This window comes from Planococcus citri, chromosome 5 (genome assembly GCF_950023065.1).
Source record: "Planococcus citri chromosome 5, ihPlaCitr1.1, whole genome shotgun sequence".
Classification (NCBI taxonomy): Eukaryota; Metazoa; Arthropoda; class Insecta; order Hemiptera; family Pseudococcidae; genus Planococcus; species Planococcus citri.
The window spans coordinates 64,506,148-64,525,078 of record NC_088681.1 but is presented as its reverse complement, the minus strand read 5'-3'; the positions used below and the strand labels follow the sequence as shown (position 1 = coordinate 64,525,078).

The 18,931-nt window shown below is 34.8% G+C and overlaps 1 protein-coding gene and 1 long non-coding RNA gene across 12 annotated transcripts in view; one reads left to right on the top strand and one right to left on the bottom strand.

Moving 5' to 3' along the window:
* Positions 1–18,931, bottom strand: part of LOC135847730 (uncharacterized) — a 151,895-nt gene that overhangs the window by 94,458 nt on the left and 38,506 nt on the right. For all 11 annotated transcript variants that reach the window (XR_010559223.1, XR_010559222.1, XM_065367398.1 and 8 more), the window contains exon 4: positions 2,742–2,821. The gene's annotated coding sequence lies outside the window, so the exon portion shown is untranslated. The remainder of the gene's footprint in view (positions 1–2,741; positions 2,822–18,931) is intronic.
* Positions 10,168–18,662, top strand: LOC135847161 (uncharacterized). Its single transcript, XR_010559095.1, has 3 exons — positions 10,168–11,143; positions 11,264–11,414; positions 18,114–18,662. It is a non-coding gene; the product is annotated as an uncharacterized LOC135847161 (long non-coding RNA).

The window sequence follows — 18,931 nt, the reverse complement described above, 5'->3', positions numbered from 1 at the left end:
TGCCAAAAATCCAAAATGAAGTGCTAAAAACGTTTTAAATTGATGAAGTTGTAGTAAAAATTTATCAACACCCCCCCCCTCCCCACAAATAAAATATCCGAAAATTAACAGAAAATTGTGACATTTCAGAGCAAAAATATTCAGAAAAAAACATTGAAATATCAACAAAAAAATATTGAAATTTTAGCCAAATGAGCCAAAAATGCGTGACAAAAAGTTGAAACAATGAAAAAAATCCCCCCTCCCCCCAAAAAACCCATTAAAATCGCAGTAAATCAATAATAAATTACATATTTGTAAAATTTGAGAAAATTCAGTAAAAATGACAACCAATTTCAAAGGGCATTATGACAAAAAATTTCAACTTCTGAAAAAAAAAACTCCATTCCATTTGCCATATAGGGAATTTGGGCTTCTTTTCTAATGAGAAAACCCTACACAAAAATTTCAACCAAACTTGGAGGACCTAAACACAAAACTGGGCAGATTCGACATAGTCACAGGTCTTGTTTGATGAAATTCAATTTATGAGCAGCTGAATTTTTTTAAACACCGCGAAAATTTGCCAGATTCGATAATTTTTTTGTTCAAAACATTGAAATTGATAATCTGATAATAGGTTTGAAATGTTCCAAACTTTGAAACATCTTTGCTCTAAAAGTGCTGAAAAAATAAGAATTCAGGTGAACCCTTCGAGGTATTTCAATAATTCAACGCAGTCGATTATGAGTGGAGCTTTGGTGTATTTTTTGCTCGCAATAATTTTCAAAAGAAAATTCAAAAATATACCAGTCCACCAGACCAAATTGCATTACGCATAAACTAAAAATTCCATTTCTTAATTTTTGATAAATTTTTGAATTTAAAATTTGGTTCATTTTTTCCTATGTTAAAAATGAAAAACTTAATCAAATTGGGGTAGAAAGCTAAAATTTCGTTCATATCTCATATTTCACCATCAAAATCGACTGATGGTGCTTTCAAGCCATTTTGAAGTTTCCATGATTTTCGAATTTGAAAAAATTTACATAAAAAAGGACATTCAACACCTTCAAACTTGCATACACAGATTTAGGTAAGATTTTTAATTTTTTAATTTTTTGAGAATAGAAGAATTTGAAAATTATTTGCAGGCCCCAGAAGAGTTTGAAGAGACCATAAATTGATTATGAAAATTAAAATGAAGGGGAGGGGGGAGGGGGTCAAACCAAATTTCGGCGTGAACGCATTGCTCGTAAACCACGAATTTTCCTATTTTTTTTTTTTTTTTTTTTTTTCTAGTTCAAAAATATCGATGGCAGGAATCTAATTGCTGAAAAAAAGGCAACTTGAATCAACAGGAACCTTTTTCTAAAGTTGGGGCCAAAACCGATCGAAATGGAGACCACAGACGGTTCAAAACTGCACTAACAGATAAAATTTACAAAAAAAAAAATCTCGGAAACGAAATCCGACACCGGTAAAAAAAAGAGCAACAACAAAAAACAGGAAAGCATATTCTACGCCCATCGCTCGCGCCGTAACAACAGCCCTCTACGTCGTCGTCGTCTTCTTCAGTACTTAGAAAAAAAAAGTTCCACTTACGTCGAACTTTCCCATCAACATAATAGCTTAGCCGTTCGAACGTCAAGCAACACGACAGGTATAGAGGTGAAGTAACTATACGATAAGAAAATTCAATGAGAATCGAAGCTTTTATTCAAAGCACGCTCAAATATTGGCAAAATATTGTATCTCATTCTGTTGTCGTTGTTGAGTGCGCGTGTAAGACGATAAAATTTGCCATCCGAAAGCATGACAAAACTGCCAAACGTATGTTCGAGCTTCGAGATTTTATCCTGTATATACAAAAGCTCGCGACACACAGGCGAGGTGGAGCTGGAGGTGGAAGAGCAAAACGGGTAGGTAAAAGATGTACAGACTTGACACGTATACTAAAAGGTGTTAGAGAGAAATTTACGTGCGCGATTTTAACCTGTCGCATCGACTAGACGTTAAAATTCGACGCTGTTTTAATCCTCGACCAGCTTTTACGACGACGAGTATTTCAAACATGTCGAGGTATTTTCTTCTACATATTTTCACGCGAAAGGAAAGGATCAAAAATATCTGGGTATAGAAGATGTCGTCGTCGGAGAGTGTGCGGTTTTCGCTAATGCGTGGAAAATTTCACAACAGGGTGTGTGAAAGGAACGTGATAAATTTGTAGTGGTTTTTTTGTTTTTTATGACTAGATAAATTCTGATTTAGGAGACCGAGGGAAAGTTTTTTGAGGTCAACTTTCTTCAATTACGTAGGTAGCATCAAGTATAAGACACAGTATCAAATTATATGGAATTACGATGACAAAATCTACAAGAGCACTGCTTCTGTCTCATATGTATTCTGTACATATAAATAATTTATTGTAACATCATATTCGAGTTACTTGCAAATACACAACTGAAAATTCTAGATACGTTCGATCTTTTTATAGCTTTAGTGATTAAGTTGAAACGAGAACTAAAGCTTTTGTTTAGATTTTTCTACGTACAGTACATTTGTTGCGAGTGATCCTTTCGAACACGATGGCAAAGAAATAAAAACTCGATGCGCCATTTTTACCTTACTCAATACCCACCACCTTTTAAATAAGCGAAAAATCAGCAAAAAAAAAATACAGCTCGATGTCATTCCATTCGTACGTAATTCGAGCTTTCGTGTGGATTATTTTCGCTATCATACAATCAAACTGCACTTACCGTTCTGGAGACAAGCAGCAAACCGGACGAAAACGTAAATCAATAATATTCAGATCCGATGTACATAAATTCGGGCACAACTGAAACAATATCAAAACAAAGTATGCGATTAGAAATTTATTGGCGGAGAATTTCGTTTTATTGTACAATCTACGAGCAATATGAAGAGACGAGCATTCGACTCGATAATTCAAATTTGCAAGTTTTTAAAAAATTGGCACATAGGTAATTTCAAATTATTTTTCAAACAGATTTGCTCCCAGTAAATTATGCAAAAATCACGAAAAAAATAATCAAACCTGTAAGGTTGATGAAAAAATTGACTAAGATGTTCAAAAAGAGAGAATATATTATTCTTTGAATAATGTTTCATATGGTACCTGGCAAACACGTCAATCCAAAAGCAAAACAAAATCTGAACACAATTCAACTTGAGGGGAAAGAAAGAAACAGTTTAAAATGCTCATGTTTTCAAGAAAAAATCGCAACAATTCTGAAAAAAAAAACGGAGAAAAAATAATTCCGAAGAAAGACATAAGAAAAAGTGGGAAAGGTAGTTTTTGTACACTTGACAAAAAACCGATATGGGAGGGAGGCAGGGAGGGAGGCACACTTCTATTTTTGTCAAATGGTACAAAAAAAATTGTTATTTTTTTGGATCGCAAATTATGGATTTTGGTAACAAAAAAAAAACAATAGTTTTTGGCAATTTTAGCATAACGTAGGAATTTTTATTTGCAAGTTCGACAATAAGGAAAGGATTTTTTTGGCAATTTCAAGACTCGTACTCAATTTTTCCAAAAAACAGTAACATCAGCAACCAAAAAAAGGTTCAAAAAAGTGGCTAAACGTGAATAAGACATTTTGCCCCGTTCTGGTTTTCAATTTTGAAAAGTTTCGACTATTCTGTAACTTTTTGATAAAAATAGACGTTTTTTTTTGGATTTTGAAAAACTTAAAAGTTTTTGAAAAAAAAAACTTGACTTTGACAATTTTTGTCAAAGGAAGTAGACCACAATCCATACACGAAAAAGTGCTCTAGAAGTTGATTTTGTATTTTTTTTTCGGGAACCAAAAAAACGCGCTGCCAAAATGAAGGTACTATGTGCCCCATTCAGAAAAGTGCAATTTTGAAATTTTTCCCTTGCACAAATGGGGGGTGGACCCTCAAAAAGGTGATTTTGGGGACATGGTCGGAACCACAAAAACTCGACGGGGTTGTGTTGGGGGACTTCTCCCGATACCAAATATGTGATTTTTTTCGGTGGCACCCTGCACAACTGCATACTGTGGCACTTTTAATGCGATTTTTATGCATTTTTGGCCGATTTCGACGATAAAACGGCTCTGATGACCAGAGTATGGCCTGAAACCAATGGATTCTTGGACGTGTGTTGAACGGGGATATTTGAAGCCCAACTACGCAAACACGGTGAAAAAATACTTGCACAACGCGATTTCATGTGCACTAATAGGTTTGTTACCACTCCCCTCCCCCCGGTATTCAATAATGCATTGTCTATTTGATAATATCGATGCGACCCATCAAAGTGATATGAAATTTCGCGCTGAACTCAAAAATCGTAATCATTTTCAATTCTGACCTCCCCCCGCGGTGGAGTTTTGACTCCCAAACTGAATATAACGACGATATTAAACAAGTTTACCACATTACACGTCGATACTGAGGATTTATGTGTACGCAATAAGAATTATTTCTCATATTCGTTTCTGGGAATATTTTTGCTTCAAAAGTTTTCATTCAATCTGCACCCCCTCCCCTCCCCTTCCCTTCCAAGACTATGTTTGAACATGGATTTGAAAACTTGATAATGACCTATTAAAGTGGTATAAAATTTCGCGCTGAGCTCGAAAATTGCATTCATTTTTCATTTGCACCCCCTCGGTGGAGTTTTGCCCCCCTCCGACCATAAATCTAACTACGAAAATGAAAACGTTGCAAAAATGCAAGCAAAAAAAATGAAAGATGAAAAAAATATAGATAAACAAGAAAAATGGAACAGCATCAAAAGATACAAAATAGGTATGAAAAACGAGAAAAAAATATAAACAAACCAAAAAAAGGAACGTAAATGAAAAATACAAAAAATGCAAGCAAAAAAAATGAAAGATGAAAAAAATATAGATAAACAAGAAAAATGGAACAACATCAAAAGATACAAAATAGGAATGAAAAACGAGAAAAAAATATAAACAAACCAAAAAAAGGAACGTAAATGAAAAATAGGTACAAAAAATGCAAGCAAAAAAAATGAAAGATGAAAAAAATATAGGTAAACAAGAAAAATGGAACAATCTTTTGATGTTGTCCCATTTTTCTTGTTTACCTATATTTTTTTCATCTTTCATTTTTTTTGCATACATTTTTTGTATTTTTCATTTACATTCCTTTTTTGGGTTTGTTTATATTTTTTTCTCGTTTTTCATACCTTTTTTGTATCTTTTGATGTTGTTCCATTTTTCATTTATTTGTGGGTGTTTTAAAAACAACAGAAATACACGAAAATGTTTTCTCGAGCTTCGTCGTATCCAAACTTCGATTCAGTCATGAGAAACAACAATCGATCGACTGTAGGGAGAGGCGGGAGGGGTCAAAATGAAAAACGAATGAGATTTTCGAGACCAGCGCTAAATTTTATATCATTTTGACGGGTCGCGTCAAGTTTTCAAACCCATAAGGTAGGGGGACGGAGATGGGATGAGAAATTTTGAAACAGAAACATGCCCAGATAACAAATGTGAGAATCATTTGAAATACGTACCTACACATAAATCCTCATTTATACAGACACGTAATGTGCAACGTGTTCATTTTCGTAGTTAGATTTATGGTCGGAGGGGGGCAAAACTCCACCGAGGGGGTGCAAATGAAAAATGAATGCAATTTTCGAGCTCAGCGCGAAATTTTATACCACTTTAATAGGTCATTATCAAGTTTTCAAATCCATGTTCAAACATAGTCTTGGAAGGGAAGGGGAGGGGAGGGGGTGCAGATTGAATGAAAACTTTTGAAGCAAAAATATTCCCAGAAACGAATATGAGAAATAATTCTTATTGCGTACACATAAATCCTCAGTATCGACGTGTAATGTGGTAAACTTGTTTAATATCGTCGTTATATTCAGTTTGGGAGTCAAAACTCCACCGCGGGGGGAGGTCAGAATTGAAAATGATTACGATTTTTGAGTTCAGCGCGAAATTTCATATCACTTTGATGGGTCGCATCGATATTATCAAATAGACAATGCATTATTGAATACCGGGGGGAGGGGAGTGGTAACAAACCTATTAGTGCACATGAAATCGCGTTGTGCAAGTATTTTTTCACCGTGTTTGCGTAGTTGGGCTTCAAATATCCCCGTTCAACACACGTCCAAGAATCCATTGGTTTCAGGCCATACTCTGGTCATCAGAGCCGTTTTATCGTCGAAATCGGCCAAAAATGCATAAAAATCGCATTAAAAGTGCCACAGTATGCAGTTGTGCAGGGTGCCACCGAAAAAAATCACATATTTGGTATCGGGAGAAGTCCCCCAACACAACCCCGTCGAGTTTTTGTGGTTCCGACCATGTCCCCAAAATCACCTTTTTGAGGGTCCACCCCCCCTTTGTGCAAGGGAAAAATTTCAAAATTGCACTTTTCTGAATGGGGCACATAGTACCTTCATTTTGGCAGCGCGTTTTTTTGGTTCCCGAAAAAAAAATACAAAATCAACTTCTAGAGCACTTTTTCGTGTATGGATTGTGGTCTAAAGAGCTTTCTGGAAATTTTTGGCAAAACGCTAGATTTTTGGCCATTTTTTGAAAAATGCAAGATTTTTTGGAGAAAAGAAGGAAACAATTTTTCGATAGAAAGCGAAATTTTTTATCAAATAATGATACTTTTTCGCAATTTCTATCAAAAAAAAAAAACTATTTTGGAAGTTTGGCAAGGACTTCATGGCAACTCTGACAATTTGCAAGAATGTATGAAGGATTTTTATAAAATTTTGAGAATTATTGCAAAAGGAAAATTTTTTTGGGAAATTCTCGCAATGTAGCAAGCATTTTTTTTTTTTTTGCAACAGAATTTGTTTGCAAGTGTGATAATACGAGTACATAATAAAGCAGAACTCATTCGCAAGTTTTTCAAAAAAATGATTTTTCGAAAATTTCTGGAACCAAAGAACTTTTTTCCAAGTTTCGTGAGGATTTTTTTGCAACTAAAAAATTTGTACAAATGTAGAATTTTTATAAAATGTTGAGAATTATTGCAAAAAGTAAAACTTTTGGAGAAATTATTGCAATAAAGCAAACATTTTTTGCAAGTTTGACACCATACCAGGATTTTTTTCCAATTCTGCAAAACAACTAGACCTTTCGACAATTTTGCTATAAGGCAAGGTTTTTCTGCAATTTGGTCAATGAAACCGGATTTTTTGGCAATTTTTGAAAAGGGAAAAAAACTGGGTAAGCAAAATCAAGACTTACAAGACACCTTATTTCAAATACTTCATGAGCAATATTTTCAGCGAATTTTGACCATTTTTTAAAACAATCCGTTCCCTCCACCTTTGCTGAATTTCCTTCCAAATTTCTTCAAACACCAAACACATTAAAAAGACACCGACAATTAATCTCACAAGGGAACCTCTTGAGGTGTCCGCCTCCGATTTGAACAGGACCGCGATTTTTTGGAAAGATCATGTTCTAAAACCCCCAAATCCATGTTTTCAGCTGCACAAGTTCATTTTTCGATTTTTGGCGAATTTTTGAAAATCCAAAATTGACTATTTTGGAGATTAGGCTTTTTTTTTAATGTACGTACTTGATCAGTAAAAATGTTCAAAATAAGTCCTAAAACTGATATGTCTGATATTAACCCCCAAAATCCAAATTTCGCCATTTCCAGCCATTCTAGAGCCTCCAGCGCTATTTTTCAATTTCTCCAGAATTTTGAATTTGCTCCAGAAGGCGTGAATATGAAGTTGGGCAGCTAAAAATCGAGTTGTGTGTTATGCTCAAACTGTTTAACGAATTTATCCACATTTGAGCCGATTCTGGAGCGGACACCTCAAGAGTGGTTTTTTGACCACCAGCTTTTTTTCAAAATAAAAATATTCAAAAATCAAAAATTTCCTGTTTGCGAGAAAATTTTCGAAATTTGCGCGAATCGCAGTATTTCGTCATGAACTAACCCCATGAGGGCGAATTTCGCCATTTCCAGCTATTCTGGAGGCTCCAGCGCGATTATTCAATTTCTCCAGAATTTTCAATTTGCTCCAGAAGGCGTGGATATGAAGTTGGGCAGCTAAAAATCGAGTTGTGTGTTATACTCGACCTGTTTAACGAATTTATTCACATTTGAGCCGATTCTGGAGGGGACACCTCAAGAGTGGGTTTTTGACAATCTTTTTTCATAATAAAAATATCCAAAAATTAAAGGGAAGCCCAAGAAAGGCTGGAAATGGCTAAATTCGCTCTCGCGTGGTTAATTAATGAAGAAATATAGCGATTCGCGCAAATTTCAACAATTTTCTCACAAACGAGAAATTTTTGATTTTTGGATATTTTTATTTTGAAAAAAAACTGGTGGTCAAAAAACCACTCTTGAGGTGTCCGCTCCAGAATCGGCTCAAATGTGGATAAATTCGTTAAACAGTTTGAGCATAACACACAACTCGATTTTTAGCTGCCCAACTTCATATTCACGCCTTCTGGAGCAAATTCAAAATTCTGGAGAAATTGTAAAATAGCGCTGGAGGCTCCAGAATGGCTGGAAATGGCGAAATTTGGATTGGGGGGGGTCAATATCAATTTTAGGACTTATGTTGAACATTTTTACTGATCATGATCAAGTACGTACTTTTTAAAAAAAAAACATAAATCAGGATTTTCAAAAATTTGCCAAAAATCAAAAAATGTTTTTGGGCAGCTGAAAATTTGGATTTGGGGGTTTTAGAACATGCTCTTTCCAAAAATCGCAGTCCTGTTCAAATCGGAGGCGGATACCTCAAGAGGTTCCCTTGTCAGATCATCTTAGCAATGCAGCCCCTTCATCCTGTGCCTTTCATTCTCCCCAACTCGTCGAGAAAATAACTAACGACACAACCATCATCAAAAGATGGCACACAAACGAGCACGATTTTTTAACCAAATTACAAACTTCTCATTAAACAAAAAAATTTATTACTCGAGAGCCCATTAAAATGCGAACCAAGCGTTAAAATCCCTTCGGCCAAGCGAAATGAAAACCATCTCGTATTTCACCAAAAAAATAATATACAATAATAAAATAAAATTGGCCAATTCAATAATGATAAAATTCATCATCTCGAAAGCTCCAGCTCGCCTTATCCCAACAGACAGCTACAAAAGGTGGTATACGTATTATAAACGATGAAAAATTCCTTCATTCGGTGGAATCGTTAATTCAGCTCTCGGATTTTGTACTTATTTTCGCAGCGGTCGTGCAGCAATCAAATTACACCGAATAAATTGACATCGTGGGTTGTAGAGAGTTTAGTTTCCATTCTAGCTGGTGCAGCTTTTTATATAGGTACGTATAGGTAATAGGTATACGGGAACAAAAATTACCTGATAATGTAATTGTTTATAGCGTAGAGGGGCACGATTGAATTCTCTGGTGGAATTTTCACGTCATACTAGTTTCGCGCAGAAAATAACTATTATAGAATAGACCATCGTTTCGTAAGAGAGGCACTGTACATAGTAAGCTGCTTGCTCGGCACGAAACATAAAATTAGAAAGGTACCTCTATATTATAAGAGCAGGTAGGTTGGTATTATTATGTATAAGGGAGTAATTTGATAAATTATTTAACCCTTTTGTTTGGTCAGTTGTGTAAGGGATATTAAGACGACGACGACGGAAAGCTTGACCTATTTCGGATGGCTTAATTAAATACCCCCGTACAAAAGATTGTAAAACCACCTACAACGAATAAACGATTACTTCTCGATATATAGTAGTAAGGTATTATCGAGTAAATTTCTACTCAGACTGGAGGCGAAGGAGCAGACCAGGGTTTGTAATTGAATTAGCGATGAGAAAGCAAGTCGATGAAGATGGTTTTTGGTTATAAAACGTCAATTGGCGAGTCAATAGTGGAAACCCAAAACACTCTGTTGATCGTGTTTTACACCACAATGATGCGGAAAATGGCCCAAAAAAAAAAACCAAAGGTACACGAATAAGCACGCGTTATTCGCGTGCTTCGTTTCGCTTCAGCTTCAGCAGGTAGGTAAGGTAAGAAAGGTGAATAGAAAATCGGATGATTTCTTACATGTACGGTAGGTCTAGGTAACCTTTCTTGTACGCGTGTAATAAAAGGCGAAGAAGAATTCATCTCTTAAAAGAGAGAGAGGATAGATTTAACTCGAGTCACGCGAATCGCCCCAAAAATGCATACGTTATTTTAATAATGTACAAAAAGGTGAAAAGAATTCACGCGTGCAACAAACGAGCAACTTACCCCCCCTTTGCAAGAAGTACGACGACGATGAGGGGGTTGTTTTGAAAACTGTGAGAATTATTTACTATATTAGGTTCCCACGTTCTGACCGAGTAACCCTCTTTACGGTACGTGGTTCGCGAACGATTCACTCGTAGCTCGGATGAGGGTGCGACACTATACCGACGACGGACTCGAATCGAATTATCCTTATGACTTAGTCCCTTCCTTCTGGCGCTCACCCTCCCTTCGCCCTCCTCTGTTCGCTCCATTTATTAATCTTAAATCACCAAACGCCTAAGACCTTTTTGTCGCGTACTCGACCCTGGACCCCGACCCCTCCCCCGACCCTGCAGTCGACTCGGCTTCTGGTCTCTGGTGCCTGCACCGATCGTTTAAATCGTCGGCTATTTCCCTATATGTTCGCAGTATTATTTCTTCCTCGTTTCCCTGCAACTCTACTCATCATAGCTTATACGTACGTATTCTGTGTGTATGTATAGCTCACACAAATTACATCCGTTTTTCCCTTTCCTTTTACTTTACCCCGCCAAAAGTGCACCTTCATCTACCTTACTTCATGTACTTAAACGTTTTCTCTCGAATCGTAATACAAAATACCCGACTCAGTATCGCGTGTAAAATACTACGTAGTCGAGTGGGATTTTTTTCTCTCTTTTTCTTTCTTTGCTTTTTTTTTTTTTTTTCAAGTGACGCGTTCGGTTCGGTTCCGTATAAGATTTTTATTATTTTCGTGCGATGTCGCGAAAACATCCGAGGAATTTCAAATTACTACAACAAACGTGTAGTATGTACATCGTCAACTTTTATCGAAAATCGAACGTTTATAGCGCATCTCGAGAACCAATATGCCACATGCTGGACAAATTTCAACCACGAAGGGCGAGCGAGGGTGAGATAAAAAAATGTAGGTTTTTCATCTTCGACTCAAAAGGTTGTTTTTTCACAACCCCTTTTTATGCTATAAGATCAAGATTGTTTGGAATTACACGATGTATTAATTAATTAATGTATTTTTTTCTCGCAGAAGTACTTCAGAACTAAACGGTTGCTCAACTTGGAGGCTGAAGATGTCATAAATCCAAACATATATTCGTGGAAGCTAGGACAAGTCGAGGAATGAGATGATGAAATCTCTTCGAAGAGCAGAAGAAATTGTATTACATACAGTGTGATCGGTGAGTACGAAAAATAACTAAAGAAATTATTATATTATCGTGATAAATAATAACGATGAGGGTGGCTTTAATTATCATCGTCAAAAATTACTTCTAATTATTTTTTTGCGAACAACCATCTCATGAAAACGTGATTTTAATAACTGTTTTAGTAAATCTCAGACATTATCTTTTATAAACTAATTAATCATAAAAATTGAAAACGAAATTTCCGTACAATGGGTAAATACAGAAATGTTAAAAAAAAAAAAAAAATTAAAAATGAAATTGAGAGAAGATCAATTTAGCTGGGAAGAGAGGTAGGGATGGGAAATAAAATACAATTTTAATAAAATTGAATGAAAATTTGAAATGTAAAAAAATCACGAATGAAAGAAAAAAAAAACAGAAAATTTGAAAGAAGACTTTTTATACGAAGAGAAGAGGGGGTTGAATAAAAATTTTAAAATGTGAAAAAACTTGAAGAAATGTTTTAAAAAATATACAGAAAAAACTTATAAAGGGAAAGAGGAGGATAAAGAACAATTCATTTATGCTTTCATTAAATTGATTGAAAATTTGAGTGAAAAAACAACAGAAATGTCTCTCGCCCCCCTCCCCAAAAAACGAAAATTTGCGGGTAAGACTTATTGTGAGAGGGGGGGGGGGGGGGGGTTATTCATGGGTCATTTCATGTCAACTCAACCAACGTTTTTGGGTCATGTCCTTCAATTTTGCTCAAATTTTTTTTACAATATCTACCCACCCAGTAAGTAAGAAAGCCGCAATCAGTTTAGTCCCAGCCCCCTCAGAGGCGGATGGGGGGGGGCTTCCATTATTTTCACATTGTCTCGAGGTACTCAACTTCAGCAGCCCATTCCTCCAAAACTATGATACTTTGATCAAAACTGATTTCACAGTTCGAAAAGGCATTGAATTTTGAACTTTTCAAGTACTTTAAAATTTTCAAAAGTTGAAAGTTGAACTATCAATTTGAAAGTTCAAATTTCAAAATGACGCTGTAAGTGGGAGCTACCCTTTAAAATTTTGAAAAAATTTCCATAGATGTACATTTTGATACTTTTTCGAAATATTTAGGTTTCGAGATGGCACTCGTTGACGGAGGGGGAGCACCCCCACCCCCAATTTTGGGTGAAACTTTCGAAAGAAAATCTGGGGCATGTGATATATCGAATTGTATGTTTTCGGCGACGCTGAACACGAATATGACGTCAGATTTGTGATTGGACCCGTCCACAGCCCCCAGCACCTCTCCAAAGGGGGTGACCCCCCCAAAATGGTTACATTCGTGTGACACATGCAATAGTATGTTTTCGATATCGCTGAACACGAATATTGCCTTAGTTTTTCGAATCGACTTCACCCATGGCCCCCAGAACCTCCTCCAATAGGTAAAAGTCCAAAAAAATTGTTGGGGGCCGTGGATGGGGTCCAATCACAAATCTGACGTCATATTCGTGTTCAGCGTCACCAAAAACATACTATTCCATGTGTCACACGAACAAAACGCTTTTTTGAACTTTTACCCCCTTTGAGGAGGTGCTGGGGGCCGTGGATGGGGTCCTATCAAAAATCTGACGTCATATTCGTGTTCAGCGTCGCCGAAAACATACAATTCGATATATCACATGCCCCAGATTTTCTTTTGAAAGTTTCACCCAAAATTGGGGGTGGGGGTGCTCCCCCTCCGTCAACGAGTGCCATCTGATCTCGAAACCTAAATATTTCGAAAAAGTATCAAAATGTACATCTATGGAAATTTTTTCAAAATTTTGAATGGTGGCTCCCACTTACAGCGCCATTTTGAAATTTGAACTTTCAAATTGAAAGTTCAACTTTCAACTTTTGAAAATTTCAAAGTACTTAAAAAGTTCAAAATTCAATGCCCTTTCGAACTGTGAAATCAGTTTTGATCAAAGTATCATAGTTTTGCAGGAATGGGCTGCTGAAGTTGAGTACCTTGAGACAATGTGAAAATAATGGAAGCCCCCCATCCGCCCCCTGAGGGGGCTGGGACCAAACTGATTGCGGCTTTCTTACTTACTGGGTGGGTAGATATTGTAAAAAAAATTTGAGCGAATCGAAAGACATGACTTTCAAAATCGCCTTTTTTTGGTTAAGTTGACATGGAATGACCCTCATGTAATTTCTATACATATGTTTCATCAAACGAAATATTGAAAACATTGTTTAAAAAAATCATTCAAGAGTCACCAAAAAAAAAGTACAAAAAAACAACAGAAAATTTGGGGGGGACTAAATTAGGGGGGGGGGTTCAAGTAAAATTTTGATATGATCTTATCAAATTGAAAGTTTGAAGAGAAAAAAAAACACAAAAAAATTGAAAAAAAAAACAGAAAATTTGACGGAAAATTAATTAAGGCTGGGAAGGGGGTGAAGTAGAATTCCTAAAGCTTTATAAATTGATTAAAAGTTAGTAGTTGAAGTCACAAGAATGTTCCAAAGAAAGAATTCGAAGGAAAATTCGCCAAAGGAGGGAAAAATTGATAAATGAATCACCAAGAACACAATAAATACATAAATAAAAATATGTAAAACTTTACTATTCAGTTTCAAAAAAAATATAAACAAATGAAAAGAAAAAAATTCCCAACATCATCAATCTTCAAAATTATGGCAAACTGAAAATTTCCAATTCAACTCCCTCTACATTTGAACTCGACCAAGGTTTTCCAAAACTTTTCAATTATCACGAGTTCAATCTTGAAAATAAATATCCTACGATCATTCCCATAACAATACTTTTATTGCATTGAAAATTCTGGGGAAAAATCTTCGAAAATGTTTAATCCCAAACTCATTACTCTTGATTATTTTTCATGCTAAATAGTAAATACGGATTTGAAAAGAGTTCACATGGTCTTTCTCTCTATTATTCGCCACCCACCCCAACCCTTATATGAATCAATTATGCCCGGAAAACATTCTCACGATAAACGTGAGCTTCGATTACGTACCCTTCCCCTACTTGCAACGAGCTTCAATGACACGTTGAAGTTAAATTCATAAGTGCGGTATGAATTATGTGCGTGTGTTTATGTGTGAGAACCGCGAGTATTACGAGGTAGACGAGTATAAACCCTGGGGATTAAACTTTTTCCAAGCTTGCTGAATTATCGAAGGGAAGGGGTGCTTACTTCTAATTTTAAAAACAATTATCAGAATTTTCGTGAGAACAATCAATAGTAATACCTATTTAATGTACGTACATTGTATGTACTAACTTGTATTATGTACCTATAAATAAAAATTACATCATTTTCACCCCAAATAATCATCAATCCAAATTTCGTTTTCATTTTTTAGGGTATCTAACGGATTTTTTTCGCTGAAAAAAGTATTGTTTATCACAATTCATTTTCATCGCATTTCTACAAAAATTTTCAAAGCCAATCGTTTCACTTTAATTACCCCCTCACCACCTCCCAAAAACGTCCACGAAGTCAAATTCATTATCAAACAAATTTTGAATTAGAAGAAAATCTGCAAAAAAAAAAAATTAACAGTCTTCTCTCAAAAGTAAATACGTAAATCATTTTCGAATTTTTTTTAGAATCACAACTTTTCTGGTGGTTTTTTTGTGAAAAATTTTCACAACTTGCTTTCACTGACCTTTCCACAAAATTTACAGAATAAATCTCTTAATTCGATTACATCCTTCCCCCGTTCCGAAAAAAGAACGAATTTTAAATGGAAGAAATATTTAAAATAAAAAGTGTCCCAATTTTGTTTTCAAAGCAAATCACTTTAACAATTTTTTCAAATTACCTACTAATCAAAAACCTACTTTAGGGAACAAATCGCAATCGTTGAAAATTAGAAAATGTGCAAATATGAGTGAGAATACATTTTTGGTGGGGGGGGGGGGTGTGTTAAATTTCTATTTGAAATGCTTCCAAAAATTAGGGATACTCAAACGAAAATAATATTGCCCACATTTTCCGAACTTTGAGAAAAACACAAAAAATAAAAAAGTAACAATTGTGATAGGTCGCATGCCACTTTTTTAAAAATCCCACCCATCATGAGTCGATTTTGGGCTCAAAATTTTTTTTTAAATACTCAAAAAACATTTTTATAAAAATATTGGGATTACTTACTAGCAAAATGTTGACTTATTTTCATAAGTTTTCAAAGATTCCATGAATCATGACTTGGTTTGGGGTTTGGGCTTAAAATTCTTCAGAAACGCCCAAACAACATTTTCGTCGAGATTTTTGGATTTTTTGCGAAATTTTAACCAGTTTTGATAGGTCACATGCCAACCAAATACGACCACTTCAAAATTTTTGCACCACGGAATTCATTAAATTTTTTGAAATTCGAGCCTGATAATGATATAAAGAACAAAAGAACTTTGACAAAAATGAATATTAGAGCGAGTCAATTTTTAACCTTCGCAGGAAAAAGAAAAAAAATCATCATGAAATTATCTCAAAACAAAAGGTGCTAAAAATCTTGAGCCTTCAACAGCTCCAACAAAAAGCTAAACATTCCAAACTTTTGATTTTGTTTTTCAATTTTAGAAATAAATATTTCAATTTTATTGAAAGTGAGCTTCACCCTAATTTTTTCATCGATCTGCTTTCATTTTGTATGCTTGCGTTTTTTTAAAGGCAGAAGAGTATAGAAAAAAATGACAAAAAAATTCCATTGTTCACGAAAACAAATGTCCACACATCACGAAAACTTTTGAAAAAAATTGTATATTTATAAGATTTTGAGGAGATAACAAATTTAAAAAATTTTATTTCAGCGAATGAGATTCAGAAAAAATTTACTTGAAACCCAAATTTTTAGGAATCAACGAATGATTGTTACAATTTCGTCTTGGAATCACAAATTTCAATAGGCACAAGAATTTTCACAGAATTAAAAAAAATAATTTCGAATTGAAAGCACTCAATTTTTTTCTTTCGTGTCATTCGGTTACTCATCTTTTAAAATTTGGGCTCAACATGAATCGAACAGAAATTTTTTAGATTTTTCAAAATTTTCACAGTTGAAGTCAAATAAATAAATCAGTCTAATGCAAATCTTTCAGGACTCTAGTAATTTCAACCTCAAATTCCAAACTTTTTTCAATAAATTTTGCCATGTTGGAGGAATTTTTATGTAACTACTTGAGCTGTAGAATTTTCAAAAAAAAAAAAAAAAAAGCTGCGTTATGGAGCATGAAATTTTTTTGTTAAGGGGCTAAAAAAATTGACAGGGCGAAAGAATTGAAAAAAAAATCTTTCAGGCTATAAAATTTCTTTTAAAATTTTCTTCAACTTGATCTTCTAGTATCATTTGCATTTTAAAATATCGTTTTAGAAATCTCTCACAAAATTGTTATGAGAAAATTCTCAATTTCCAAAGAAAAGGATGGTTTGAAATCAATTTTTTTGTTTCAAATGTTACAATCCAATTATGTATCAACAGGGTGTACACTCATTTCTGGAAATGATTTTCCCTGACTTTTCCAGGTTTTCCAGACCAATTTTTCCATTTTTCCAGACCATTTTTTTTCAATTTTCTATGCTTACCCCATACTTTGGTTAAAGAAAAACATTTTTTTAGGAGGGTGTATTTTTTTTTATAAGCTTCTCTTCGAACTGGATACTTCTTCGGATATAAAAAACAGCTCAACTTTGATTATTAACTTTTTTAATTAAAATAAATAAATGAATGAATGAATAAAACATGCATCAAGTTTGGCCAATTGATTACAATATTCATAATAACTTTTGAAAATGTTTTTTTTCTTTTATGGTTTTTTGGAGGCATCAAAATGTGAAATTTGTTCATCTTAAAATTGAGAAACAAATTGGCCCGAGCGAAGCGAGAACTTTTGAAAATTTTCATTTCTAGATGCCTAAAAACGAGGGTTTTTCAAATAAGAAGATTTTATTTTTTGATTTTTCAAATTTTAATATTGGAATGATGTTTTTTTGAAGGAAGTTAATTAACTACTTTTGAAAAAAAAAAGAACAAGATCGAGCGAAGCGAGGGCGAAAGCTTCTGAAAATTTGCATTTCGAAAGGCATAAAAACGAGGTTTTTTTATGCGAGTACGAGTAGGTTTTTTTGGCATTTAAAATTTAAAAATTTGAACAATGCTTTTTTAAAGGAAGTTGACTTTGAAAAAGAAAACTGTTCTGTTTTCTTTGTGAGGAAGAAAGCTCTTCTAAATTAGTATTTCAAGATGCATAAAAACGATGTTTTTTTTCGTGAGTTCATTTTTTGGGTTTAAAACTTTGATTTTTATTATCTATAAATGTTCATCTGGCCGTTTAAAAAGAAAAGATTCGCTCGGGCAAAAGCTTTTGAAAATTTGTGGTTCGAGAAGTAAAAAATAATGTTTTCCTTTCATAACAGGTCCTTATCTGAAATTTGTAATTGATCGTTTTTTCAAAATTCCAGGGATTTTGCGTGAAAATTACGAAATTCCCTGACTTTTCCAGACTGACCAAATTCCCTGACAGTGACTTTTCCAGGTTTTCCAGGCTTGTGGGCACCCTCATCAAGTCAAACCTTTCTCATGAGAAATGTTCCAATTTACTTACATGTTGAATTTTTTTGGAACGTTGGAGGGTTAAAACAAATTTCAAGGGACATGAGGAGTATTTAGAAATTTTAATCAAGGACATGTGAGGACCACTTTTCAAAAAATTAATTTTTTTTTACATATTTACAGAAACGTGGGACACATGAACTTATCAGCATTGAAAAATTTCAAGAAACGCGGAAAATTTTTTGAAGATTCTGAAACTGCGTTGCATCGAAAAATTGCAAGACACTGGAGCTTTTGTAATGAGATCCTGTCCGCAGAACAAAAATTAGCAAATGAAGCAAAGGACCATGAAAAATGGATTCAACAACTGGCATACACTCTAAAGAGAAGCATTCCAAAATGAAGACAGACAAAACCAACCACCTTCAAACAGCTCTTGCAGGTGGTAGCCACTAGCTAGATAAAGATTCGGATAACAAAATACCTGGTCAAAGAAAGAGGCCAGTTACCACCGGAATTTCAAAGCCAGCGAGAGATCAACCCTCTCGATGAAACGATCAGAAACGAATCCGTGGTCATCTAGACTTCCAAACTGTAGAAAAATTAAGGGTACGACCATGGACTGTGATTGCAAGTCCTACACGTTAATTTATAATCTACTTCAGTGCTTAGTTTATAGTTGAAATTTCTATTCAACATTTTTTTAATTGAGTAAATCATCATTTTCCAAGACTCGATCACTTATTTCAGCTATTTTTCCTAAACTACAGAGTGGTATCTATTTGAAAAAAAAGAAGCATTAATTACGTATACTGAAACCACCGACGCCCCCCTCCCTCCAACTAATTCCCTCAAACTAGTCAAACTATCGAAAACCCGCAAAACACGATACCAGCAACCAAAAAAAAAATTGTGCAAAAATTTCCACTTCCACACCACCTTAGGGTGTTTTTCTCCAACGCTTATTTTCGTACATTAATCAACCGAGAAGCAAAGCAAAA